The sequence below is a fragment of the Muscardinus avellanarius genome (genome assembly GCF_963383645.1).
Source record: "Muscardinus avellanarius genome assembly, chromosome: 19".
Taxonomy (NCBI): Eukaryota; Metazoa; Chordata; class Mammalia; order Rodentia; family Gliridae; genus Muscardinus; species Muscardinus avellanarius.
This window is the reverse complement of record NC_137805.1, coordinates 6777836-6805808: the sequence shown is the minus strand read 5'-3', so window position 1 is coordinate 6805808 and position 27973 is coordinate 6777836. Positions and strand designations below refer to the sequence as shown.

The 27973-nt window shown below is 38.6% G+C and overlaps 1 protein-coding gene across 1 annotated transcript in view; it reads left to right on the top strand.

Moving 5' to 3' along the window:
• BTBD3 (BTB domain containing 3) overlaps positions 1 to 27973 on the top strand; it is a gene marked incomplete at both ends in the record, with an annotated part of 544971 nt that overhangs the window by 115549 nt on the left and 401449 nt on the right. The window lies entirely within an intron of this gene.

Below are 27973 nucleotides of genomic sequence, written 5' to 3'. Positions count from 1 at the left end.
TTTTTTTTATTTTTGAACCTGGAGATTGAGCCTCGGTGTGTTCTAGCTCTGAGCTATACCCCCAGCTCTTTTTATTTTTTATTTTGAAACAGGGTCTTGCTAAGTAGCTGAGGCTGTCCTTGAACCTGCCATTCTCCTGTCTCAGCCTCCAAAATTCTAGGATTACAGGATTACCACAATCATCAACTTTGTGTGAATTTTTTTTTTTTTTTTTTTTTTGGTGGTACTGGGGTTTCTGGAAGCCCTTCTACCTCCGGGCTACACTCCCACGGGCTATACTCCCAGACCTATTTTATACTTTTTTTTTTTTTTTTGGTGGAAACAGGGTCTCTTAAACCAGAATGACTTGCTTTGAACCTGCGCCATCCTCCTGTCTCTGCCTTCCAAGCGCAGGGATTACAAGCGTGCGCCACCACGCCCGGCTGCTTTGTGTGAATTTAATGAGAAAAAACATTGTAAAGGTAAAGGCAGGACTTGGATTCGGCTTTTCCTCTGTCAAGGTTACTTCTGGGATATGATATGTTTCTTGATATCTTCATCTTTATGTTTCTTTCCCCAGTACAATTTCAGCCTGACAGAACAGCAGAGCAAAGCTAATGGCCAAGCTGGAAAGCAGAGGCTGCTGTCTCAGCCCGTGCCTTGCAAAGGAACGCCATGATTAGATGAACAGACCAGTGAGACTCTTAAATACCTGCTTGATGTGGAGATCAGTATAAAAAATGCTCGGAGAGCCGTGAAGCTATTCAGCTACATGATTGTGTTAGTATTAAGTTATCTGAAAAATAATAGTTTTTCATAATGCAAGGTAGTGACACAATCTCATCATAAATGCTTAGATGGACCTTAAATGAATAATGTTGGTATTAGGGTAGGTTGATAATTCTATGTTTTTGTTTCAGGGACTCCGTTCCTTCTCATGGGTGTACCATCTGATTTCTATCCATCCAGATGTGCCATTTTCACGTCAGACAACCAGCCAGGCTCTTTACAATATCTGACTCTCATAAGTAAACTCTACTTCTTCTCAGGACCAAAGAAAAATCCTCGGTAATGCATTTCATTTCACAGTAAGTACCATTCTTAAAAATGTTGTCCATAGATGGAATAACGTGAGGTCTTAAACCCAGCAGAAGTTGGGCTGGGGTGATTGATGCTGCTTGCCTGAGAATGGGCTTTGTGGTGGCTGGGAAAGAACCAAGAGCCTAGAAGGATCTTGCTTGAGAAGCTGAGGGAGCTTTAAAGTTAATGAGAAACTTGTGGCCATTTTATCCAAGAATGCCCCCTTCAGTTAAATTAGAATGTGGCAGCCAGGCCCTGGTAGTGCATGCTTGTAATCCCAGTATCCGGGAGGCTGAGACAGGAGGATGACAGTTCAAGGACAGCCTCAGCTACTTAGTGAAGACCTTTGCAACACAGTGAGACCCTGCTTCAAAAAGAAAAAATCTAGGACTGGGGATGTAGCTCAAAAGTAGAATGCCTCTGTGTTCAATCCCCAGTCCCTTCTCCCAAAATTAGAATGTGGCAGGTGCAAGAGTTTTTCTAAAAGATGCTAATGTTTCCATTTCAGGGTTTCAGAGAGCAAAACACAAATTCCCAAATATGTAATGCTGAATGATTTGGGCTATAAATCAAGGTTGATCCAGAAGGCTCAAAACTAGGACTACAGTTATGCAGAATTCCAGGCATACTGAAGGACTATAAAAGCAAACATTGATTTTAAGGAGCTAAAATTAGGCCAGTAAGAATGTATGTGTGTATGTGCATAAGTGTGTACATGTGTGTACATTTGGATCAGAATGTGACTAAGCCATGCACAGTAAAGATCTGGACAAAAGCAATGGTATTGAGCTAATCTCTTTTTACACGTAAAATACATTCACCCCTATTAATTACAAGTGCTTGTTCAAAGGGAAAGTTTGAGGAGACCACCATGGGAAAATTACACTTGAGTTGTCATTCCAACCAGATCACTCCTGCTCCAGAACCTCCAGGCCCAAGCTTCTCATTTCCTTCTGGGCAAAATGCTCTGCAGCATACCAGATCTGTGGTTTCCCGGGAGTTTTGGCTTCTTGCTCTAATAGCCAGAGCATTGGCTCGTGGAGAAAGTTAAAAGCTTTTGTTGTCTGAGGGAGATTGGGTTTGTAATTATGCATAACACACTTAGCCAGGACAGAAATAAGAGACTCAGCAGGGTCAAGTGGTATACACCTCTAGTCCCAGTACATGGGAGACCGATGCAGGAGGATTGCAAGTTTGAAGCCAGCTTTGGCAATTTAGGGATACCCTCTCAACAACTTATCAAGACCTTGCTTTAAAGTAAAAAATAAACAAAAAAAATTCCAAGCTATGTATCACAGAGATAGAATGCCCCAGGTCCAAGCCCTAGTACAAAAAAAAGAAAGAAAGAAAGAAAGAAAGAAAGAAAGAAAGAAAGAAAGAAAGAAAGAAAGAAAGAAAGGAAAAGAAAAGAAAAAAGAAAAAAAGGAAGAAGTGCATAATATCTGGGTCCTTCTGCCACTCCCTAGGAAACAGGGCTGGTTTTAAAGGAACTCAAGATTTACTTCCTGGCTGAGACTTCAAAGTTTGTGTGAACACTTGGTCTAAGGCTCCAAGCCCTTTGTGTCTATTATTATTAAAGTTTCCGTGACGGCAATTCAGAGGCTCAAAGGTGCAGCATGAGCCTCTGTGTGCAGTGGAGGTGGAGACTGGCTGACACAACCTGGAAGACTCTTTCTCCAGAGCACAGGATACACAGAAGCATCTCATTGCTGGTGGCACTCGACTGATGTGTCTGCCATATAGTTCTTTGGAATAAATAAGTTTAAATGGGAGAAAGGATTCCACAGAGTTCATCCATACTGGGAGTACTTACAGATCAGGAAAAGATATGAAATTACCACAGAGCAAAAACAATCATGTGAAGCCTTTAAGAAAGAAATTTCTGGTGGAATGGGAGATTCCCAATAGTAAACTGCAAAATCAATTCTGGGTTTGTAGCTTGTTACAGAAGAAATTCAAGAAATTGTAGGCAACCAGCTCTCCTTCTCCTGCTCTTTTTTCTTTCACTGAAAATAAAGCTTTTTTCATATTTCCATATATAAGTTTTGCCAATTTTCATAGCACAATAAATGTCTCAACCTACTTAACCCAGCAGAAAATCTGACATGAGAATGTGATCAATGTTGGGCTCTTGGATTCATCTTGATGAGTGGAGGAGAAATCAGTTGAAGGCCACTCCTAACTTTGAGGGAATATTTCTATTCAATGTTCTTATAAGTTGGAAATCCCAGACATTTAAAAAACAAAATTTGTTTCTACTGTTGAGTTGGCCTCACTGTTTACCCCACTGTACAGGAATCTATGTTGGGATCTGAGAAATAACATAATCAACAGTGTCTACAGCCAGGCACAAATAGGGTTAAACTGTACTTTGTATTAAAAGACCAGAGAGAAAAAATACGCTAGAAAAGAAAGGAAGAGGAGAGCAAATGGTACAGAGCATATTGGCTGCCAGCCCTTAAATCGTCAAAGATGAAGCCCCTTTATTATTCCTAAACCCTTCTCATCACTAAAAGTAAATTTTTGAAAAATCTTTATCAATGTTTCTAGTTTTCTTATGAGTTAAAAAAACACCTATCAATCCCACTCAGGGCTTATAATAGAAAAGAGATGAGGTGCAAAATTGCAGACAAAAGCAAAGAAACATTCTTGAAATCTCTCCAGCTGCATCACAAATTAGTCGTTCTCTGACTTTTTAAAATTTTTTATTGGTGCGTTGTAGTCCTACACCAGGTGGTAGAGACATACGTGCACACATCACTCAGCCTTTAGCCAGAATTCCTTTCTTCCCCACCTCCCATCCCCCTTCAGTTAGGTCACTTTATTTGCTCATCTGTGGTTTCTCCTTCTTCATCCAGAGTTAGTCCTATGACCCCCCCCCCTTTTTTTCTAGCTTCCATATTCTAGAAAGAACATTAGATTATTTTACATTTTTTCATTGACTAATCTCACTTAGCTAATGTTCTCCAGTTCCATCCATTTCCCTGCAAATGACATAATTTTGTTCTTCTTTATGGCTGAGTAAAATTCAAGTTTTAGAAAAAGCAACCTGTATTTTGTAAATCCCTGAGAAGCTAAGAATGCAAGGCTAAGGACTACTAGAAAGAATGAGTGTGAAGACTAAAGAGATAAAAAAGTTTTACATCCTGACCTTGTACTCATCTAAGATGTCTTCCTACATGCATGGTACAGGATGCCCAACCAGATGGTTGGGAAAGAAAAGAGTCCAGCAAGAGCATGCATAAGGCAGGTGGAGGACTGCAGGTTTGAGGACAGCCTCAGCAACATAATGAGGTTCTCAGCCACTTACTGGCATAAAGAGCAAGCAGGAAGGGGTCATGGGGAAGCATCCCCTACCCTTTAAACCTTTATAGATATTTACAGGACCATAGATGGGCCCAGTGCCATAGCTACCTAGCTAACCTCTAGGCAAATGTAGCTTAGTGTAACTGATAATTCCTTTCAGACATTTTTTTTACTTAGACTTGTTTCCAATACTTTGTTTAGACATCTTCAAATTCAAACAAAAGGCCCTAAAAATATAAGTCTGAATCTAAGAATGTTACCTAACACTAGTACCTAAAACTTTCCAAAAGATGTTAAGTTGTGTTACATATCTAAAACAGCATCCTGCAAAAATGAATTATGTTAATTTACTTGACTTAAAATGTACTCTTCTCTCAAAGACTGCTTGATCTCTCAAGATGATTTTATATAATTGGAAGAGAAAATAAAGTGGAATTCCTAGGTTTATATTTTCTGGAAAGATTGAATTATGTCTAAATATATATTGACTGACTACTCGAAACCTTTATTGTGTCACCGAGTATTATGATTGCATAATAACTCAATATAATATGCAATGTTTCTCCAACTTTGCACAGAGAACTCTTTTTTATTGGATCCTCTTTTTATAAGCTGAGTTTTAGTAAATGCTGACCTAGAATTTAATCAGTAGGTTAAAGACACTTTGAATTGAAGACCATCTTCTGTAATCACTTAGTTTGTTTTGTGGTACTGGGGGTTGAACCCAGGGGCATTCTACCTCTGAGCTATATACTCTCAGTCCATTTTATTTTTATTTGGAAACAAGGTCCTGGCAGGATGATGAGAGTCTCACTACCTGCTGAGGCTGTCCTCAAACTGGCAATCCTCCTCTCTCACTCTCCCAAGTGCTGGCATTATAGGCATATACCACCGCATCTGGCTTCTCTGATTATTTAAATATATGTTTTGTCTTTTGATTGAGATTCTTCTGCCTAAATGTGTAAGAAGTTAGTGTACCTTCATGGATTTTCCAACTGCTGAATCCGTGGGGTTGGAGAGAAATTTATCTCAGTATCCATAATATTTCCTTTCTTGGATGAGTGTTAAATATATGTACCCAAATATCAGGGAAGTGTTGCTGAGTAACAGTTGATACTGAAAAGCTATGTGTTCTAGGCATTTTTAGCTATATAAATGCTTCTTGTTCTCAAGAACAATGCTCAAGCCAGGAAGCTTTCTTTTATTTTTAACTTATATTTTAAAGAGTTCAAGAGCATCTTCCCAACCCATATCTCTTAAAATCGGGACTCTGTATAGGACCAGTGACTCTGAAGGCATCCTCTAACCTAGAGTTCTGTTTCCTTTAGATACTGAAGTCCAATAATGTCACTTTGTTTGCCATGAAACAAATAAACAGGCCGTTATTCTCAAAGAATGTGAAGGCCTTACCTGTACCCCACAGATAGAAATTTTATGAGACCTAGGAGACAGGGACAGCACAAGATGTGAGCTGGGTCCAGAGAAACACGTCATCTGACGTTTCTCCTGGTAAGTGGGAATCCTTGTCACATGTCGCCCTGCGCCCATTTCTTTGTTGGGCTTTGCATTCTTCCATCACTCAACAGTTTCATGAGAGTAAGACAATGGATTGAGAAGCAATAAAAAGCATTCTCCCAGTTCTTCAAGAGATGAGTCATCTTCACCATTGAGACCTTTAGTCTCCGTCTGAATAGAAGAGGCAAAGCATGCTATTTGTGGGGCCAGGGTTATCTAATGATGTGCATCTGCTCAGGAAAGACAGATGAGTGTATGGGGGAAGCTACTGACCCTAAATTTGGGATGTGATGGCACTTTCTTTCTTGGACTTCCTACGTGTGTGCCTAGAATTACCCTTAGGTTTTTAAGAACTTTCAAGATCAGTTCTTAAATGTGACCACATGATGAAATTAACTGGGTCTTCTACCCACTATGGGATCCACTTTAAAAACGCCAATGGCAGTTCATATTTATGGAGCACTTACTCATCATTAGGCACTGCTCTAAATGTTTCACATGCATTTGACTATTTAAAATACACAACATCCCAGATGCAGTCAACGTTGTATATTGTGCAACTACCACTGTCATTCTCCACCTTTTCCTATGTCTGTGTATCTTTGCAGTGTACCCACAACTCCTTATATTAGAAAGTGGAGTCATTACCCTCACCTTGTAAGCCTGGGTTAACTTCCTCATGGCTCTGAGGTTATGGTTAGCTGGCCTTGAGTGGCCCCAACGGAGATGACTCCTTTTGCCTTTACTGAGGTCTCTCATGCTTCAGCTAAGTAGTCCAGGCTTGTTCACATGACAAGTGGGTCACATCTAAGAGAAGGAATGGAGGTGAGAGGCCCTTTTGAGATCTGTGCTCAGGCCTGACACCATACCATTCCATGCCATTGACCAAAGAAAGCCATGGTAGCCAGCTCAGATTTCAGGAGTGGACAAAGATTCTGCCTGTTGATGGAAGGAGCTGCAGTCACTTTGCAATGGAGAATAAATGCTAAATGCCAACACTAAGCAGACTTGTATATGATTAATCAGAATATATACATATTATCCTTGCCCTTCGGCATCCAAAAGTTGAGAGTGTCTATTTACTTCTTTATCTTATTTCTCCCTACTTTCATGGCACATGAGAAAACTGATTACATAATCCCAAAGAACTAGACAAAGCAAAATTTAGGAAGATGTCTGTACTTCAAAGGAGAAAAACTGGTGGAGTGATTTTCAACAAGGGATACATATTAGAAATATCTTGGAAATGTTCTTAAAATTATTTCCTTACCCCCATTCTGAGATATAGTTTTATTTCCAAGGCAAGAAAGATGGAGACAGCTTTCTTGTTTCAAACACCTTAGATGATGTTAATCTGCATTCTTCCAGTCTTCCTAGTTAGGGATGTCTATACTAATGATTTTATTGAGCTGTTCAGATTTCTTTGATAAGGAAAATCATGTCCATAAAATTAGAACAATGTGGTTAACAACAGTTCTGCCATATTGTAACTGGGGAATCTGAGAAAGCCACATGATCTCCACCAGCCTCAGTTTCCTTTTTCCTAAGAGGAAGATCATAGTAATCTGCTCACTTCTGAGATTCAAGTGAGAAATAGAAGGAAGAAATGTTTTGTACATTGTAAAATGTTGAACTGGGGGGGGGGTTCCATTGATTACTTCTCTTAGTAACCTGAAAGTGTGGCCACTTAGTTTAGAGCATTACATGCGGATGGGTCTCAAAGTGAATCCCATAATTTCCTAACACATTTCAGTCATTATCTTTCCTATGATTTTTCTGGATGAGACTTTCCAACTCTGATCAATCCTGCCCTTTACCATACACCCCTGCAGTGCTGGAATCATGCCCGATACCCAGAAACAGGCACAAAGCTGAAGTCGAGGGGGCATTTGCTGTTACTGTCCCACCGGAAACACGTCATTTCTCACAAGAATTTGGCTTTGTGATTATTTGACAGAAAAAATACAATAATTATTTTAGATGATCGTATATGGGCGTGTTTAGAAACCAGCATTTTAGCAACAGGAAAGCCAAAAAATAACTCACATATGTGCTATCGGCGAGGTGGTGGAGCTAGAATTGTGTGTGAGAGGATAACTTTCCATACAACAGTGGGGTTCGAGAGATGGCAAGTTGAAGAGAAAGTCGACAGAAGGCCATCAGCCTCTTGGCTTTTGGGGACACACACAGGCACTCACAAGTTCCTATGCTGACTTAAACCCTCTTGTTTCTTCCTCATTTCAGAGGTGGAAAGTGGAAAAAAAATGCTAATCCACTGTCTAATGTCATTCAGCAACCGAATTTAGGTATATAGCTAAGATGTGAATTGTTTAGCCAACATGACTCAGAAAATCATGGTAGCCACCTACCTGAGCCATTTCCCAATCCCCCTCTGCAAGGTGTGCCCCTGTGTTTGTTCCTGAAAGCGTTGATGGTTATTTCACTTTATACCGAGTGGTGGGGGATTATTTCACTTTATACTTTCCGGATTCTGCAGGCAACTTCACAGAAACCGTGTTGATGTCCTACCCCAAAAAGGAAAGGCCAGCCCAGCAGTGACTAAAATACTTTTAAAATGTCTGAGCAAATCGACTGAGCTCTGCTTTTTTTTTTTTATCCTTTTCTTTTTTCCTCCCTCAGCCTTGTTTTATTTTATGACCACTAGAAAAGTGATGCTGGGAGCAGGTTGAAATGCCTTTCAAGTGCTTTGATTACAACCATGAAAACAAACTGCTTTTGGGCCCGTGTAGACACAATGTCTGCAAATTATTATAGTCAGTCCTTGCCCAGGATTCCTGAAGCTCCCTAATTTTGTAGCAAGTACCCTAGCAGCCTTCCCAATGCTCAGCCCAGCATACAGGCAAGATTCCTTGGAGTATCTTTAAAATCCTGGTTCGTATAAAACAGCTCCTTCTCATAAAAGCACACACAAACTTACCATTGTTGAGTGTTTTTTAAATAGAATCAGGAACGAATCTGTGACCTGTGGCCCCGAGGTGGGAACACTATCTATAAACTCGCCCAGACATTCTGCCTGTCAGTGGGACATTTTCATTGAACATAGGTATAAAAAAAGAAGGAGTCAGGATAGGCCAACATTTTTTACATGCCACAGCTCATTTTATACATTTTAAACCTTGTTAACATTTGCTAACAAGAAAGTTAAGAACTTTGAGCTATAAAAATAGGAATGTCTTGCTAACTAAATAAATATATGTGTGAGCCCTGGGTTCTGCTCCCTGCTCTGGACCAACTCATGATCATGCAAAAGGAAAAAAGGAAAAAAGAAAAAGGAGCCTAGCACTGGCTTGTAAACTCTCTAATAAGTCCTTAGAGTTTTCTTTCCTTGCTTGTTTCTCAGAGTTTCTGTTGATTTTGTCCTTTGCAGAATTCAAATTCACATGAATCATCCGGCTCTTGACCAACAGTTTGAAGTGGACGTGTGTAAAGCACTTGGACTTGCCCTGTCGACACGAACATGATCACGTTAAGTGCAGAAACGTAGAGAGGAATAAGCACTTGTCTGATGACACGGTGACACACGTTAGCTTTGGGAAGCTGAGTCGCACAGGGCTTCCTTCTCCCCTATCACTTTTCAATAACTTCCATCTGTGTATATTTTCTGGGGGCTTGTAAACCATTTCCTCTCTTCGGTTTCCTGTTTCCCACTCGGGCTATTGCTATTTCCTCATAGTAAACAGCTTCCTTACTGGACAGTAAACAGCATTATTGCTTTCTTTAGCTTGAATTAACTCCCGGGCCTTCCCTGAGAAACTGAAGCTTGCTCAAGAGGGTTTCCACCCCCGCCCCTTTAAAGTTCAAAGAAATATACACAGATGACATATTGAAGGAAGTAAGCTAGAGAATAAAGACTACAAATACATTTTATAGTGAAATCAGAGAAAACTGAAGTGGATGGCTCTTTGGTAAAAAAAAATAATAATAATTGTGATAGACTATGAATTGTTTTGCCAACAACATTTAATTTTATTCAGTATAAAATCTCCAAGACCTTACTTCTCTGAACTGAAAAATACTCCTCCTGGATGGTGTCAAAGTTCTAGCACGTTAAACAGTGCAAAACCTTTAATGCCCAGATTCCTCTGCTCACTTTATAAAGACCTCACCAGCCTAGAATGTGCATAGTACCATCTTCATTCTATTGATGAGGAGACAGGCTCAGAGATGGCTAACACATCCACAACCACAACCACACAAATAACAAATCTCTGAGCTAATATTTGAACACAGGCCATAGGTTCCACAGTTTCTGTGTGAAGGCCTCCTCAGGCACTGTCAAGAAAGAGGGCATTGTCTAGACTTTATTCATTGCCCACGCAGAATGTCTTTCAGGTTTCTAGCATCTAATTGTAACCTAAGTCAAATGTCTCTACTGCTTCTATGCTGTGCTTGGGGGTCCAGTAGTCTAAAGTGAAGCTGTTCACAATTCCTTCTCTAGATGTACTCACTGGCTGTTTTTTTTTTAACATAGCTTTGGCATGTTCTGTCTATATAATATTGTATAGGATGACATATCTGACTTAGTTTCCTCCTTCTCATGCACTAAAGAAATACTTTATAGGAGTGTCTAGGTTTTAGCACTCACATATGCTATTTTTCTTGAATTTTCTCTCCTCTTTGGTTCTAGAAATAAAATCCAGCCTTCTTCAAAGGCTTTTATCCATCTAATACAGACTCTACTGTAACAGAGACTGTCTCGTGAAAATGTGAGAGAGAAAGGAGATGAGATCTCAAGTCTGGATGTCCCTTGCGGATACCCTGGCTTTGAGACCATGACAACTACCATCACCTGCTTCCACTTTGTGGGCAGCACCTTTAACTGTATTTTTATTTAATGGTGATCCGTAGTTTAATGGTGAACCAGACCAGACACGGTGCAATGGAGGTGTTCTTCCTTCATTATCTGGGTTCTTGATGGCTGCTTCTTAGCACCACAGTTCAGTTCCCTGTGTGTAGCCTGAGGTGAGCATCCCTGTGGGTAAAGAATAACTTTCTAGGGTACTTTGCTGTTCTCGAGAAAGTGAGTAGCTGACTCCCTTTATTCCATGAAGCTTAAATAGTGGTGGAGACTCTTGAAGCACGTAAATAGTCTCTCAGAAAGCAGTATCTAAATAGCAGGGATGAGTATGTGAAACAGGAGGCCATATTCCCTAGGAGCAGAGTTTAAGAAGTGGATATGGGCGTATGTGATCTACTGAGGGAGTCAGCAACTCACTGACTCAAGAACAGGAGAATACCATAGAAAGTTACTTTTTACCCACAGGGAGGCTTTCCTCCTGTGGTAAGAAGAGAGAAGTAAGAGGAGAAAAGTGAGAGAAGTTAGAGGTACCAAAGAAGGAGCGAAGTGAGAGGTACCGAAGAAGAAGCCAGGCAAGGACATGGTCTCAGCTGGATCCTAAGGGGACTCTGAAGCATAGATTACATCAAGGTTGTCTCACCTGGAGACAAGATACTATTCTTTAGCTATCTTTACCAGCTATAAGCTATAAGATGCCTTAAGTTGAGGGAATAAATTCTGGAAAAGTTGGTACTTTGAGTCAAAACCAATCTCTCAGAGAAGGGATAGGAACAGGTGTAATCAATTCAATACTTACAATTGGAGGAAAAATCCAGAGGTGTGGTAAAGAGGGTTTGATGGTATGCCTAGAAACAGTGCAAAAGAACAGAGCCATAATTTCCCGTGAGGGTTTCTTCCCAGAGAGGAAGCTTATGGAGTTTACCTTATACATAAGAACCCTAAATCCAGATGTAGTGAACCCCAGTAAAATGATTTTTAGGCCTGGAGTGTGCAACATCCTACATGAGATAACTTAAAGATAATTATGTCTTAGTGTCTTCCACAGAGTAGACATTTAGTAGTTTAATTAAAATATAAAACTAGACATTAAAATAAATTAGTAGGTTGTAACCCCTTATCAACATTTCACTTGAATTTGGGTAGAAAATGAAAGAATTTTGACATATGTACTGTTAATTATGACTCTTAATTTTTGTTAATGTTGTTAGGAAGAGAGATCACATAACTTCAGAGCAGGAAGGGACCTTGGCGTCATCTAGTCTGACCCTCTCATTTTACAGATAAGGAAACAGGGACCCAAGGAGGTCAAGGTCGTATGGACTGTGGTTTTGTGAGTCTTCCTTTCTCTGTGATGGTAACTGTACTAATAGCCAAGTCAAACAGCTTTGTTTAGTTCGTGTGCATACATTTGAAAGAGACCCTGCATCTGGTAACCATGGCAGGCTGAACTGATCCCCCTGGGGCAGTGATAACTAAATATCTTTAGATGATCAAAGCATCTTTGGAACCATTAGCTCTATACAATAACATGGTGTTGAAATCTGTGGAAGAGTTATATGAAATCTACTGAAGATTTTTTAATGGTTTTCCCAAGTCTCCATATCAGCTCTTACTCCAAAAATATCAACTTGGCCAGGACCTCATCATTCTTACTAGTAAAATGAAGCCTCAGATGTCCACTCTCCCAGGATGGCTGGTGGCTCTGAGGTTTGCTTTAGCAGGATAAATATATAGTATAATAAATCTGAGAGAAATATTCATGTCTGACTTATTTAATACCTTGTTATAATTATTAAAAATAATTTTGGAGCAGTTGGGAAAATTATCCAGGGTTATAATATAGAATGAGGCATGCCTTCTAATGCAAACCAGGTCCCTTTATGCTGCCCTTTTAAATTAAGCATAATTTTTCAAAATTTAAGATATAAAATCAGTATCATATATAGTCAAAATTCTTAAATTTATGGTGTACCTGGTTCTGTTCATCTACAGAAAGAGCATCTACTTTTTTTCTTTTCTTTTGATGGTAGCGGGGATGGAACCCAGGGGCATTCTACCTCCAAGCTCCCTCAGCCCTATTTTTATTTATTTTTTTTAAAAGAAGGTCTCATTAAAAGGCAAATTTCAAGAAAGTTAAGCAGAAATATATCCCCCACACTGCTTACTTCAGAAAATGATGACCTTTTAAAAGTTTTGTCTACCAGGCAGAAGAATTAAATTATATCACTTAGAATAAGTTTAGTGTTGAATGCTCTATCAATTCAGGACTAATGATAAGTTCCATGTTCTAATCCAAGAAACACTATACCAGGAAAGATTGAAAGTCAGCCAAGCTCAAATTCCTAGCCCGCATTACACAAGTCCGCGGCATGAATTTATTTCCAGTTATCATAGACCTGCCAGGTTTCTCCTAACCTAAAAGTCACATTTATATCTCGTTCTTCCATCAAGGAAAAACATTAAGACTGATGTATGTCCTGTCTTCTCATGATAAGTCACAATCGTTAACTAAACTACATCATTGAGGTTATTTATTGATATCATCTTATACAAGATGCATTTTAGAAATATGTGTGAAATGGATGAATAAATGAATAAAGGTTTTATAGGCAAGACAATGATAAGGTCAGATGTAGTCCAGGAAACCTGTTGAGCATTACATCATTGGCCAATGCAGACCTGGGGTCAAGGCAGAGAGGACAGTTGTTTTGTTTTGTTTTGTTTTATATTGGTGCAATTATTTTTTACACATATTCTTTCTCCAAGGGTTGACTTTGACAACTTGATTCTGCTAGGAAGTAATATAAGATATTTACTTAATACATCTTAACTGAAACTAAAGTCATTCTATTCCTTCAACAAACCCTGTTTTCAACATTTAATTCAAATATGATTTTGAAATAAACATGAAGCCGGGCGTGGTAGTGCACGCTTGTAATCCCAGTACTTGAGAGGCTGAGATAGGAGGATCGCAGGTTCAAAGCCAGCCTCGGTAGCTTAATGAGGCTCTCGGCAACTAGTGAGACCCTGTTTCCAAATAAAAATATAAAAAGTAAAAATATAAAAAATAAAGAAAAATAAAGAAAATAAATAAAATAAAGAAAATAGAATAAAAATAAAATAAAATAAAATAAATAAAATAAAATAAAAAATAAATAAAATTATAAAAATATAAAAATATAAAAATAGGTCTGGAGGTATAGCACTGAGTTAGAAGGCCCCTGGGTTCCATCCCGAATACCACAAAAAATAATAATAAGTAAACATGATATCTTTCTGTTTCCTACTTTCCCTTTAGTTATTATTTTAGGAAAAAAAGAGGATATAAATTACTATTTGTCAAATTTATTCTCTTTGCTGCTGATCCTGATTAAAGCTTTGAGAATAGATGCAAATAGAATGTCGCTTGGTGAAACCAAACTCCCAGTAGTGTGCTTGTTTGCTGACCTTGTCTTCATATTACACTGATTCTACCACTGGCTTCAAGTCTCTCTTCTACCTTGACTCTGCCGGTGGCAACGACTTTGCAGCCGCTCCCATTAATAGGCAGGAGCTATTTTCCTACCTCCAGAATCTGGGCTTAGCCTTGTGATTAGTTTTGACCAATAGAAAGTAGCAGAAGTAATGGTGTGCTGCCTTTGAGACAGGCCCTCTGAAACTGTCCATGTAATTTTTTTTTTAACTTCCTTACCATATGTACAAGCCAAAGATAACCTGCTAAAGGTTAAGAAATCATTTGGAGAAGAACCTAGTTAGCCCTTCGGCCATTTTAGGCCAGTCCACAGATAACTAGTCCAGTCAACAGGAGCAGGGTAACCTATCCCACCTACAACTGATCATAAATATGTCAGTGAGCTCAGCAGGGATCAGAAGAAGCACCCTGTAAACAACAATGTGCTCTTTTTTTATTCTTTAGACAATGAATATTGGGGTTTTGTTATATATACTGCCATTTCTATGGATACCATTTTTATGTATGGACACTAAAACTGAGTCAGAGAATGTAAGACTGGCTCCATTGTATGGGAGAAGTTCTTGATGGGTTTTGTTGATGGGAATTTAACCTGGGAGTGGGGAAGGTTGCTAAGAAGCATTAAACTGTTTCATATAGTCATACATTATAAAATTGGTACCCAAACTAAAAAGTTTAAGAAGAATAGATGTTAGATAAAACTTCATAACTGTCCAAGATATACAGAGGTGTCTAGGTTACTTAGAAAAGTGAATCAAAGGGGTGCTTTAGAATAAGTGTATTTTATACATTGCATGTATTATTATGTTAGATGTATATATTTACTCACAATGTTTTGATATATCTATATTATATAAATACACATATTTATTTCTATAGCTCACATAGAAGTAGTTTATTTTTACTGTTCTTCCTATGCTAATTTTATTTATTTATTTATTTATTTATTTATTTATTTATTTATTTATTTATTTATTTATTTTGTAGTACTGATAATTAAACCCAGGGGCATTTAAACTTTGAACCACACCCCTAGTCTATTTATTTATTTATTTATTTATTTATTTATTTATTTGTTATTTTGAAATAGGGTCTCACTAAGCTGCTAAAGTTGGCCTTGAATATGCAATTCTCCTGTCTCAGTCTCCCAAGTATTGGTATTTCAGGTATGGGCTTCCACACCTGGCTTTGTGCTAGATTTTAAATATACCCATGTTTCTTTTCTTTTTTCTTTGTTGTGGTATTGGGGATGAACTCCAGGGCCTTCTACCTCTGGGCTATACCCCTAGACCTACTTTATTTTATATTTGGAAATAGGGCCTCACTATGCTGAGAGCCTCATAGTTTGATGAGGCTGGATTTGAACCTGAGATTCTCCTGTCTCAATCTCCCAAGTACTGGGATGATAAGCGTGCACCTCCACGCCCAATGAAATACACCTATGTTTCTTTGCTTCTATGTAGGACAGTTACTTCTGACCTCTGTAGGTGAGGCTCTTAATTTCATTATTTTGAAGGAGACTTAAGATGTTAACACCCTTTAAAGAAGTGACTCATAGTTATATGAAAATGACGGTTATGTGCTGTGTTTCATTGAATTGGCCCAAATTCCTCATTCTTTCCTCTGCCCACAATCTTTCTGAGGTTTTATCATAGACAGAGTCTTCTTCCCCACTCTGGATTTGGGGCTTGACCACATGGCTTTTATCGGCCAATGGGATGCAGATAGAAATAGGAGCGTGACAGTGTGAGTCGAGGTTCAAAGAGGCATCTCTGAAATGATTGGCTGTGTGGCTGGCTGCTGTCTCTCAGCTCTGGGCACTCGTGTATAGGACTTTCTGGAGTTCATCCCTGAGTGACGAGCCATGTTAAGCCAGATCTGTAGCTCAATGCGGAGCTGCTAACTGAGGCCACTCTGAGCCCACTGAGCCCCAGCCAACAACGAATGCTACTATGCACAAGTGACCGTGGCTCGAAATACCATGGTCTTTGTTCTAACTTGTTAAAAATGTCTCACCTGAGCCGGGCCTGGTGGCGCATGCTTGTAATCCCCGCGCTTGGGAGGCGGAGACAGGAGGATCGTGCAGGTTCCAAGCCAGCCGGCTTAAGAGACCCTGTTTCCAAATAAAAATATAAAAAATAGGTGTCTGGGAGTGTAGGCCAGAGGTAGAAGGGTTTCCAGGAACCCCAGTACCACCAAAAAAAAAAAAAAAAAAAGTCTCAGCTGAGTATAAGCTATAATCAATTTACACTAAAACATTCATGCTGGAGCCAGGATATAGCTCCCCATTAGGAACTTTTAATATTCATCATTGCTCCCCAAATATGCCAGGAATGCTATCAAAAGATGTCATAAGGCAGGTCACTTCCTATAGCATTTCTCTCTTAGTCATTTCACTATAAGAATTTGACACAACAGTATGTCACAATAACTTTGCTATGATCAGTGGGAAACATAAGCTATTTTTCATCTCTCCATTAAACATTGTTTACTAAAATTAGAGGAAGAATTGGAGAAGAATAAATTGATGCAAAGACTCCTGGATTACTTAGGGGCATTTTCATTTCCTCATAAAAGAAAAGCAATGGCATAAAAAGGCAACTGGTTTCAGGCTTTGGGGGTTCTCTAAGTTCTCGCAAACTTGCACAAAGGCCATTTCTGATGACAAGATGTTCTTTCTTTGGTAGTGTGTGTCTGATAGTTTCTCCTTGAACTTTCTATCAATTAATCAAGTCTTCTGAATCTATTAAGGAATTTCAAGGCTGCAAACTACACTCTGCTTCCTAAGAAATTAATTTTCCAAATTTTCAAATGGCAGGAACTCTCGCAGGTGCTGGGGACACACTATCCAGCTGAGGTTAACATAGGTAAGTGTCTTTGTTCTTACGAAGCTTCATTCTAGTTTAAAGAGATAAACTACAAAGGACTGGCAATCAGCATGATAGGTGCAGGTACCGCTAAGTGAACAAAAGCAAATAAAAAAGAGTAATGGGATAAAGAGTTAGATAAAGTATGAAGTGGTCAGAGAAGGCTTTGGGAGAAGAGCCATATGCAAAAGGTGAGAAAGAGCCAGGCAGGAGTGTGGGGCTGGGTACAGGCTTTAGAAACGCAGAATTAAGGTCTCTGAGTCAGGAACACAGCTGGAGATTTTGAGAAATAAAATGGCCAGTGTGGACTGAACATAGCAAACCAAGGGAACGGAGGTATCAGATGAGATCAAAGAATTAGACAGAGGTAACATTATTTAAGGCCTTAGAGGCTACAATAAGCAATCTGTGTGTTAGTGTAATGTCTAAGGATAGCAATGGGAGGTTTCAAGCATAGAAGTAACATGATCTGGTATGTGTGTGTGTGTGTGTGTGTGTGTGTGTGTGTGTGTGTGTGTGTCTAGGATTGAACCCAGGGGCATTTCACCTCTGAGCTACTCCCCCAGCCCTATTTTATATTTATTTTGAAAGCGGTCTCACTAAGAGGTGAGGACCTTACTTAGCTGCTGAGGCTGGCTACAAACCTGTGATTTCCCCTGTCTCAGCATCCCAAGTGCTGGGGTTACAAGTGTGCGCCATCATGCCCAGCTCTAATTTACATTTATAAAAGATTCCCCTAGTAGTTGCATGGAAAATGGGTTGTAGGGAGCTAGTAGCAGAAACAATGAGAAAAAATTTAAGGTTTTTGCCTGTGTACAGGGACCGATGATGGCCTGGGACATTGTGCAAATCATGATCTGGATCTGATCAAAACTAATGTAGGAGAAGAAAACAAATTCTGCATAAAAATTGAAGTTCATCTACTCTATACGTGCTATTTTAGAAATGCTAGTTTGAGATCCAAAACTCAACTAAAGCAATTGTGGAAAAATATGGGGAAATGAGTCATGTGTACTTTCAGTGCTAAGAGCTTCTCTCAAAAATATAATTACAATTTTATTCATTCTCTTCTAAATTCCATTAGAGGAATTATTTACCACAAATCAATATATTTATTTAAGAAGATTCTAAAAATCATCTCATGATATCACGCTATAAAGTGCATTCTGACTGAAGGTTATTTATTTTTAGTACAGGCTTTGCTATTTTTCCCTAAAGCATTAGTATTAGTAACAACTTTTTTGTTCCATGAGTGATCTCATGGGTGAGTGATGATGCAAAGGGAATGAAGGATCTAGGTCCAAATGCTCCGGCCACTTCCCCCACGGTCCCCACAGACACACATGGCACATACTTCAACCCAGCACTTCCTCCTCTGACTTTATTTAAAGAAAGAGTTGTTTGACTTCTTAAAAATTTGCATTTCCTGCTCCCAAAGTCATGCTTTTGCCAGAAATGCTTTCTTCCATATTTTAGCATCTGCAATACTTGATCTTGAGCGATAGACTCTATTTATACCTTTTTTTGTATCTTTAGCTAATTCTGCATTGTGAACCAAGTTGCCTTCACAGATTTTAAGGACTGAAATAGCTGTAAGTTCAGAGGCCTCATGCCAGTCTGCAGCTGCAGGAGAGTTAATGGGGTGAATCTGTCATCAACTGAAGTGCCAAGGCAACCAACCCTCTCACTTTTTCCAGTGCAGAAGCCATGAGGATGAGCTGCCATCTCATGTGTCGTATTGTGTAGGGCTGAACAACTCCATAGTATCCTCTAAATGAAAACAGGATAAGAGTTTTCAGTAGATGAGAAAAAAAGGAGGAGAAGGAAGAGGAGGAGGAGATGAGGAAGAAGAAGAAGAAGAAGAAGAAGAAGAAGAAGAAGAAGGAGGAGGAGGAGGAGGAGGAGGAGGAGGAGGAGGAGGAGGAGGAGGAGGAGGAGGAGGAGGAGGAGGAGGAGGAAATTTGGTGCAGAAGCACACAGGCCCTAAGCAGTATTTCCAAAGGCCTGTCCTAAAACCACCTGTTAGTAAATTTAACAATTAACAGCTAATCTAAAGAAAACCTTGATTTTATTTGTGTATACATTGTGTTGAGCAAGGGTTTTGATTACTCTGTGAGGAAATTAGTGAGCATAATACATTCTGGGATGACAAACAATGCAAAGTGGCCCAAGAGCCTTGTATGTAGCAGAAATGGCTAGCCAAGCACCAAAAAGCAAGCCAAACACCCATGCTATTCTTTTCATAATACTAAGCTGCAGTAGGAAGTGGCATCCCTCTTTTATTTAGATTGTGCTATGTGGCTGCCTTCTGGCCCCAGGAGAGCAGAGACTGTAGCCACTCCTGCAGACCTGAGCCATAAACTAATTGAATGTGCGCTGTGTTCTTCTCCTGGATCTTTTCCTTTCTGATTGGATGAAATAGAGAGATTTCACAGGACTGTTTTGGATACCATGTATTGAAGACAGCAGATCCTCTACTGGCCTAAAGCCTTGAATTGCCACAAAAAGATGTCGGATGCCCTATTTTCCAGTTTGAACTGAAAAGAAACATCTATTTTTTCTGAGTTATTCTATGTTACAGCATATATTTAAGTTGTTCTTTTTTGTATGTGGTACTGGGGATTGAACCCAAGGGCATTCTACCTCTGAGCTACACCCCCAATCCTTTTTATTTATTTATTTATTTTTAATTTGAAACACGGTCTTGCTAAAGTGCTGAGTGTCACAGTAAATTGCTGAATTTGGCCTCAAACCTGCATCCTCCGCCCTCAGACTTTCAGGTACTGGGCTTGGGGAACAAAAGCTTTTGTAGATGCAGAGGCACAAATAAACTTATTCTATTCCACATGGTAGGATAGTTTTTATAATCACTGAAATGATGATCAATTTTAATATTTCCAAAATCACACTAAAGTTTTTACCCATTATGTTTTCTAAAGCCCCATATTTAATGGTATCACATTTTTGAGGATATAAAGCTTCTAAAAAATCTATGCAGAAAGATTGGTTAACCCACACAAGTTTAGAGAACTCTAATATCACTAAGCCCTTGGCTATTTTTGAAGCGTCAAGCTATTGATAGCAAATTTTTTTTCCTTTATCTGATAAGCATCTATAGCTTCTTTTTGGCATTAGCATTTTGTTTTTTGGGGTGTTGTTTATTTGTTTGTTTGTTTGTTTGGTGAACTACAGATCTCCTGTTCTTTACAGGAATGCCACTCTACCATTTCTAAGACAAGGCTTGAGCCAATAGGCTAACCAGACCCTGTCTACCTGTAATCCCTATTGATGTGTCAACAAAAATGTGAGAAGAACTGAAAAGATCACCAATTCATTCTCATAGCTGTACCCTGAAATTCACTACAACCCGACCCAAAATTTCCAGAATTCATTTCAGAACCTGAGTCTTTTCTAGTATTTCCTTCGATTCTCTAAGCTCTTACATTTCCTTTCAAATAATATATTTTTTTGCTTTATGCTAGTGTTGTATATTTGTTTTCTATTGCTGTAGGACAAATTATCCTAAAACTTACTGACCTAAAACCATAAAAAGTATTGACTATTTCTCACTTTCTACAGGTGAAGAATTTGAGTGATTTGGGCTCAAATTTTCTCATGAGGTTACAATTAGATGTTTTGTTATCCCTGTAGTTATATGAGGCTTTGTTTAGGGGTGAATAATCCACTTTCAAAGTGGTAATCACATGGTTGACAAGTTGATGCCAGCTGTTGGCAGAAGGCCTCAGCTCTGTTCCTCGGGGGCTTGCAGGAGTGTCCTCACAGTGCATGGGCATTCTTTCCCCAGAGGTAGTATCTACAAGACCAAAGCAGAAGTGGTGATACGTTTTGTGACCTAACTTCAGCAGTGACACGTAAGAAACAGATACATTTTTTCAATTAAAATTGAAGGGCAAACATATAGTGAGGAGAAATGACTAGCCGAGCACCAAAAAGCAAACCAAAAATCCATGCATATCTATATTTCATTTATCTTACATTCTATTCAGCACAAAGCATCAGCTTTGATTCAGAGATGGAGGATTCCATACAAAGGAATGGATATCAGAAGGCAAAGATTAATGAGAGTCATGTTATCTTAGAATTTGATAATGACACGGGGTTAATTTCTGTTTCTTGCAACCACAGATCCTTGGTTGGTGCTGAGCAATCTAAAAGGCCCTCAGAACATGCTTGTAATCCCAGCATTGGGGAGGCTAAAATGGGAGGATCACAGTTTTCAGCCAGCCTCAGCTACTTAGACCCTCTGCAACTTAGTGAGACCCTGTTTCAAAATAAAGAATAAAATAAAAAATAGGGCTAGGGGTGTGGTTTGGAGATAGAATATTTCCTGGGTTACCATCCCCAGTACTGCCAAAAAGAAAGAAAGAAAGAAAGAAAGAAAGAAAGAAAGAAAGAAAGAAAGAAAGAAGGAAGGAAGGAAAAGACCCTCAGGAATTCAACTTCCAAAAGAATGGATCTCATTTGCAGTATCCCTCAGACAATATATATTTTGATCAGTTTGTACTATTGATATTTGATTTTGATTATGGTGATTAGAAACTTTTCAGTTGCAGATATGTTCTCAAATCCTTGCCCTTTTTTTTTAAACACTGGGATTGAACCCAGAGGCATTCTAATTTTAAACTATACCCCTAACCCTATATTATTTTTGTTTGTTTGTTTTGAAACAGGGTCTCTCTAAGTTGCTGAGGGCCTTGATATGTTGCTGGAGTGGCTTTGAACTTATAATTCTCTTGTCTTGGCCTCCCAGGGCTTACAGGCTTGTGCCATGATGCCCAGCCTCGGGAGTTTTTAATAACAAGACTGTAATGTTGAAACACTACATCCAACACCACTCTCCTAATCATAGCATGGATACGTAGTAACCTTCTAATCTTGTACATTTCCATAAAGATTAACTTCTTAGCTGAGTATCTGCAGAAGTGCTTTAGAGAAATCAATATAGCGGTATAAATTATTTCCCCCACTGCCACCAGTCGTAGTATCAAACTGAACTTACTCCGTTCAGTAAATTAGAATACAAAAGAGTGGATCTTATAATCCAACTTCCTTATTTTACAAATGAGGAAAGGGAAGCTCACGGCGCTTACACAATGTTCTGAAAGCCACAGGGTTAATGAGAGAGCCAGAAATTGAATCCAACTATCCCAAACTCCATTCTAATATTTTCTCATTACATGAGTTTAAATTGTACTATTTAACTTGTAGTTTATAAGTCAACCCAATTTCTACATTTGATATTTGATTGACAAATAAGAGCATACCATACTTCCTTCTGGACTCTATCAAATATAATAATATTATAAATACATAAAACACTATATAACTACTTAATCCCACTTTAAGTAGGACAAAGAGATCTGAGGAAATAATTTTCCAATTAAAAATGAAGGCAAAATGTATGATGAGAAGTTTTATAGATGATTTATAGGAAGTACAGAATAATTGTAATGTTTCTAAGTGAATTACGAAAGCCCTTACCTTCTCTTGGGATATGACACTCATTCCACCCATGGTGTTCTCAGGGATTCCTACTTCTTACCAGCCATGTTCTTGGGGAATGCTGGAAGGCTGTAGTTTGGAGTGGCAGGGAGGATTCTCAAGAGTCAAAGAGTCAAGAGAGTGAGACAGAAAAATAAGTTTTGATTCTCCCTACTGAGCTTAGCACATGGCTTTGAGGTTTGCATTTCCTCTATGTCCCCTGGATAAAGCAGGTTATAACTTCTTCCCTTGGAAACCTTAAAATAGTAAGATTGGTGAGCATATTAAGGATTCCTTCCCATATGCCATTAACTCCTGAAATTCTATATGCAAAGATTACAAGTCTTGCTTTAGTATCAGGGAAACCAAAGTAAGGTTTCTCGACTCAGCACTATTGACATTTGAGCCATCTGGTTCTCTATTATGAAGGTGTGGGGTACCCTTTGTATTGTAGGATATTAATGCTCCTGACTTCTACCTACTAGACATCAGTAGTACCTTTTTCCTAATTGTGACAAACAAAAATGTCTCCAGATATAACCAAATGTCTCCTAGGGAAAAAAAGTCACCAAGGTTGAGAATCACTTTTTTTTTTTTTTTTTGGTGGTACTGGGGTTCCTGGAAACCCTTCTACCTCCGGGCTACACTCCCAGACCTATTTTATACTTTTTATTTGGAAACAGGGTCTCTTAAGCCAGTGGGGCTGGCTTCGAACCTGCATGATCCTCCTGTCTCTGCCTCCCAAGCGCAGGGATTACAAGAGTGCACCACCACACCCGGCCCGAGAATCACTTTCTTAAAGGATGATTTGAGTCACAATAACTGTCTCTGAATCAATGACCAAAAGTGAAAATTTGTCTCTTTGGAAGAATATTTCTCTATAGATACACTTATTTTACCAGATGGTTTTTGGTACCTGCAGTACCCCAAATGTTGCATCAGCTAATACCCCGTCTATATGGTTAAAAAATTTTTATTTAATGGTTGTGCTGAGGTTACAGTAGAACTAGTCAGTTTTATTGATTTTTATAGATTCTTCTAGCTCTTTTTTGGTTGAATCAATTTCCAAGTCTCCAAGTTTCAGACCAAGTAAAAACTAATTGAATTTTATTAAGATAATATCAACTCATTAATTTTAGTGACAAAATCATCAGAAGATGTTTTTGAGTTACAAACTCTAGCCCTCAAATTCATAAACAAAGTGAATCAGCAGGATTCATCTTAAAACTAGTTCTGATGTTCTCCTAAACCTCTTGAGAGGTTTCTGAAAGCAGGAGAGACTTTTCAAAAGTGGAACGAAACTTTTCAGATAAATTATGAGTTTGCCCTGTCATCCTGAGTAACTTTTTTATTGATATTTTTTTTTATTGAGCCCAGGGGCATTCTACCTCTGAGCTAGATCTGCAGCCCTATTTTATGTTTTATTTTGAAATATGGTCTTACTAAATTGCTGAGGGTCTGGCTAAGTTATTGGAACTGGCCTTGAACCTGCAACCCTCTGGTCTCAGCCCCCTATGTACTGGGAATACAGGCATGTACCAGCACTCCCAGTGCCTGAATAGCTTTAAGGTTGGAGATGAGCCAAATATGGTAGCACATGCCTGTAATCCCAGTACTTGGGAGGCTGAGACAGGAGGATCACAGATTCAAGAATGGCCTCAGCAATGTAGCAAGGCTCTCAGCAACCTAGAGAGATCCTATGTAAAAAACAGAAAGTGCTATGCATGTCACTCAGAGGCAGAATACCCCTTGGTCCAATCAATAGTACCACAGAAAGGGAAAATAGTGGTGGAGGATAAATGCTAAGTTCCATCAAATTGCTTTACAGGGAGGTCAGGGAGACAATGGAAACAGGGATGAGGCCACTTAACTCCTGGATCCACTTGAGCCTGAAATCACAAACTTTCCAAGTAACAAGTGAGATGAAAACATCTCTCAAAGGCTCACCTTCCACAGAAAGGTAACTTTAATATAGATTTTCTATTTTGACCTTCTGATGCCAATTGTGAACATTGAATTGGAGTCCTGAATCACTTCATAAATTTTAACTAAAACAGTATACTCCCATTTTAAATATTTATGTTCTCTTCCTCTCTGGGCTTTAGATCTTCAGAAGTGAATTTTTGGAAGCATGGAGAAACTTGAACAACAAAAGCATGCACTTAAAATGTCTTTTTAAATCACCAACTCTCCTTCTAGTAAGAAAAAAGAAATTGCAACAAATAAAATGGAAACTTAGCAAGAAAAAAGTACTTGAGAAGATTTGTAAAGGAGCAGAAAGATGGGTAAAAATAGCTTCTAAGAAAAAACAATGCCAAAATAGACCCTATTACAAGAAGGTAGAGAGTTTAGGTGCAACATATACTCTCAAAACTTTGGTGATAAATGTATTCATAGGAAAATTGGCTTAGAACAAAGAAAGTAGATTTGTGAGTCAAAGTCGTGTCAAATTTTAAGCTCTGCCATTTATTATCTACATGATTTCAAGTATATTCAATTTTTCAAGTCTTGGTTCTTCTGATTATAAAGTGAAGCTCTAATCTTTTACTTAAGGTTGTTTTAAGGAATAAATTTGATCATATACCTAAATGATCTTTCCAATTCTCTATGCCACTTGCATGGTAGCTACAAATTTAATTTTCATTTCTTAATTTTTCTCATCTTGATCAAGTATAACAATAAATTGTGGTAGACAGGAATAAAACTGAAATATAATTATAATTTATACTATGTATATTTAATGTTATGAATATGTATATGTGAGGACACAATGCTGTGAATTCTCAGAATATGAGCACTTGAGTTTTATATAATTTTGAATCTTTTTTTTTTTTTACAGTAATAGGGATGGACCCCAGGGGCATTCTACCTCCAAGCTACACCCTCAGCCCAATTTTTTTATTCTTTATTTTGAAACAGGGTCTCGGTGAGTTGCAAAGGGCCTCACTAAGTAGCTGAAGCTGTCCCCAAACCGCAATCCTACTGTCTCAGCCTACCAAATGTTGGGATTACAAGCGTGCGCCACCATGCCTGACTAAATTTGAATCTTGAATCTACCACTAACACCATAATTTTGGAACAAGTTATATCACACCTCTATGTCTCAGTTCCTTCATTTGTAGAATAGGGAAATTATATTTTCTACCAAACAGAATTGTGATGAAGGCTGAAAGATAAGGAAAAGGCAAATAGCGTATAAGAGGTTATCACTAAATAATTCATATTTTTCCAGAGACAATGATGTCCATAGCTTGTGATAATGGTACTTGTGTAACAAATTTCTTGTGTGTATACATGTCCACATCATATTTTCAGTATTCTAGTGTTTCCTACCAAAAAGTCTTTGTTCTATTATTAATAGTGATAAAACTTGATGTTATCATTCCTTATGTCTATTCTCAAACTTGAAAATTATCATCATTTTATATTTTCAAAACCCTAGTTTTGACAAAAAATAAGAGGTTAAACCCACAAGTATTTGGTTCCCTTTGGCTACGTTCTCCACATCGGGTCTTTGGCTCGCCATTTCTGTAGATGGCTGCTATTGTGTTGTTTTGTTCTGTTCCTGATCTGGCAGGCACAGCTTTATTCATACGTGTTGTTCTGTTAAAGTGCTTTGCCTTGCAAAAACATCTGCAAAGATTTTTGCCTTTTGGAAGAATACATAGACTCCTCTGACATTTATTGTGCTTCCCTCTCCCACCCCTTTCCCCCCACGCAAGCTAAAACTTGAACAAGAAACAAGAAAGACCAGGTGGAAGGCAACTGCCACACACGTTTTGTGCAGGCAGAACTGGTTTTGTGCCTAATACGTTGAGTAAAACGAAGTAATGGGGAGGGACGATGTAATCAAAGATGTGTTTATAGTTTTGGGGATGAGGTGGAGAGAGGTCAAAGGGGTTCACACAGTCTAGGACTTGAAGAAAGGAATATGCTATTATATGCAATAAGAGGAAGGTACTACTTATCAGACCAAGCCTTGGATTTTATATGCTTTATCTCCCTTATTCTTAAGTCAATTTTGTGAGATAGGAATTATAAGTATGACCATTTTATAGCTCAGGAAACTGGATCCTCAAAGGGTGAAACACTTGGCCAGGGTCACAGAGCTGATTCATTACAGAACCAGGAAACTGAAACTTGCATCCTATCCTGAGAGTAGGCTCCTGGCTACTCTTTTCCTTTTTACAATGGCCCTACAAAGTTAATGCTCTCATCAACTCCATTTTCCGGAGGAGAAAACAGCTTCCAGGAACATCAGTAACTTCCCCCAAACCAAGAAATGGGAAAGGCCACAATTGAAAACCAAATAAGAATTCGAGTTAATACTAGTCATGGAAAATATTTATATTTGCAATTTTTGAAGGTGTGGAGTGTTCCTGTTGGAAGTTACATTTTCCTTTGAAAAAATACAATTGATGAGTTGTGTCTACCATGCATAAGCAAAAGAAAAATGTGACAAGAAAGTTTGTGATCATTTACTTTTCCCATAGTCTCATGCATTTTTCAGTTGACCTATGCTCTGTGTGTATCAGTTAGCTGTTGCCAAGTAACAAAACTCCAAACCTCAGTGACATAAAACAATAAACCTTCAGTGTGGTTCAGAAGTGTAGGAAGGATTCTTTTGGGCTCATCATGTCAGGAGGGGACATGAGTTTCAGTTTCCTGATTCTGCCATGAATCATATGTGTGACGTTGGCCAAGTATTTCAGCCTTTCAGGATCCAGTTTTCTGAACTATAAACTGGTCATAATAATATTCTTTATGTCACAACATTGACTTGAAATTGAGTGAGATAAAGCCTATCTGTGGTCAGCTGTGGGTTTCATACAGCTCTGTTGATTTAGTATATTTTCTCCTGTGTTTGGACCAGTCCATGTTGACATTGTCCATGCTCTATTTGGTCTCTATCCTCCAGCTAGCCTGAGCTTGTACATGACGGTGGCAGAGATCCCAGAGAACAAGCAGATGCCACAAGGACTTTTGAGGCCAAAGGTTAGAACTAACATACTCTTATCTGCATTCCATTGCCAAAGCAACTCACATCCAGATTTAAAAAGAGGACAAATGAAATTCACTGTCATACCATATTATGAGGAAGTAGAAAACTTTTCATTTCAAAATTCATTTACCAACCTGGTCTCCTAAAATAATCGGCTACCCTTGTTCTTACCAAAGTGTAATGGATGATGATGTTTGATTTTTTTTTAACCAAATTGAGAATATTTGCATTTTACAATGCTAAGGTGTCATAGGAAGGCTTCTACCATTACTTAGTAAGTTCCAGCAGGGACTATTTGCAGATTAACTTTTTAGGAAATAAATGTTTGCCTCAAAAATATATAGATAAATTTAAAAACCCAAGAATGAGACATAGTTCTTCTTTTCCAAAGCCTGCAATTGAATGGGAGAACCAAAACACTTATGAAAGGG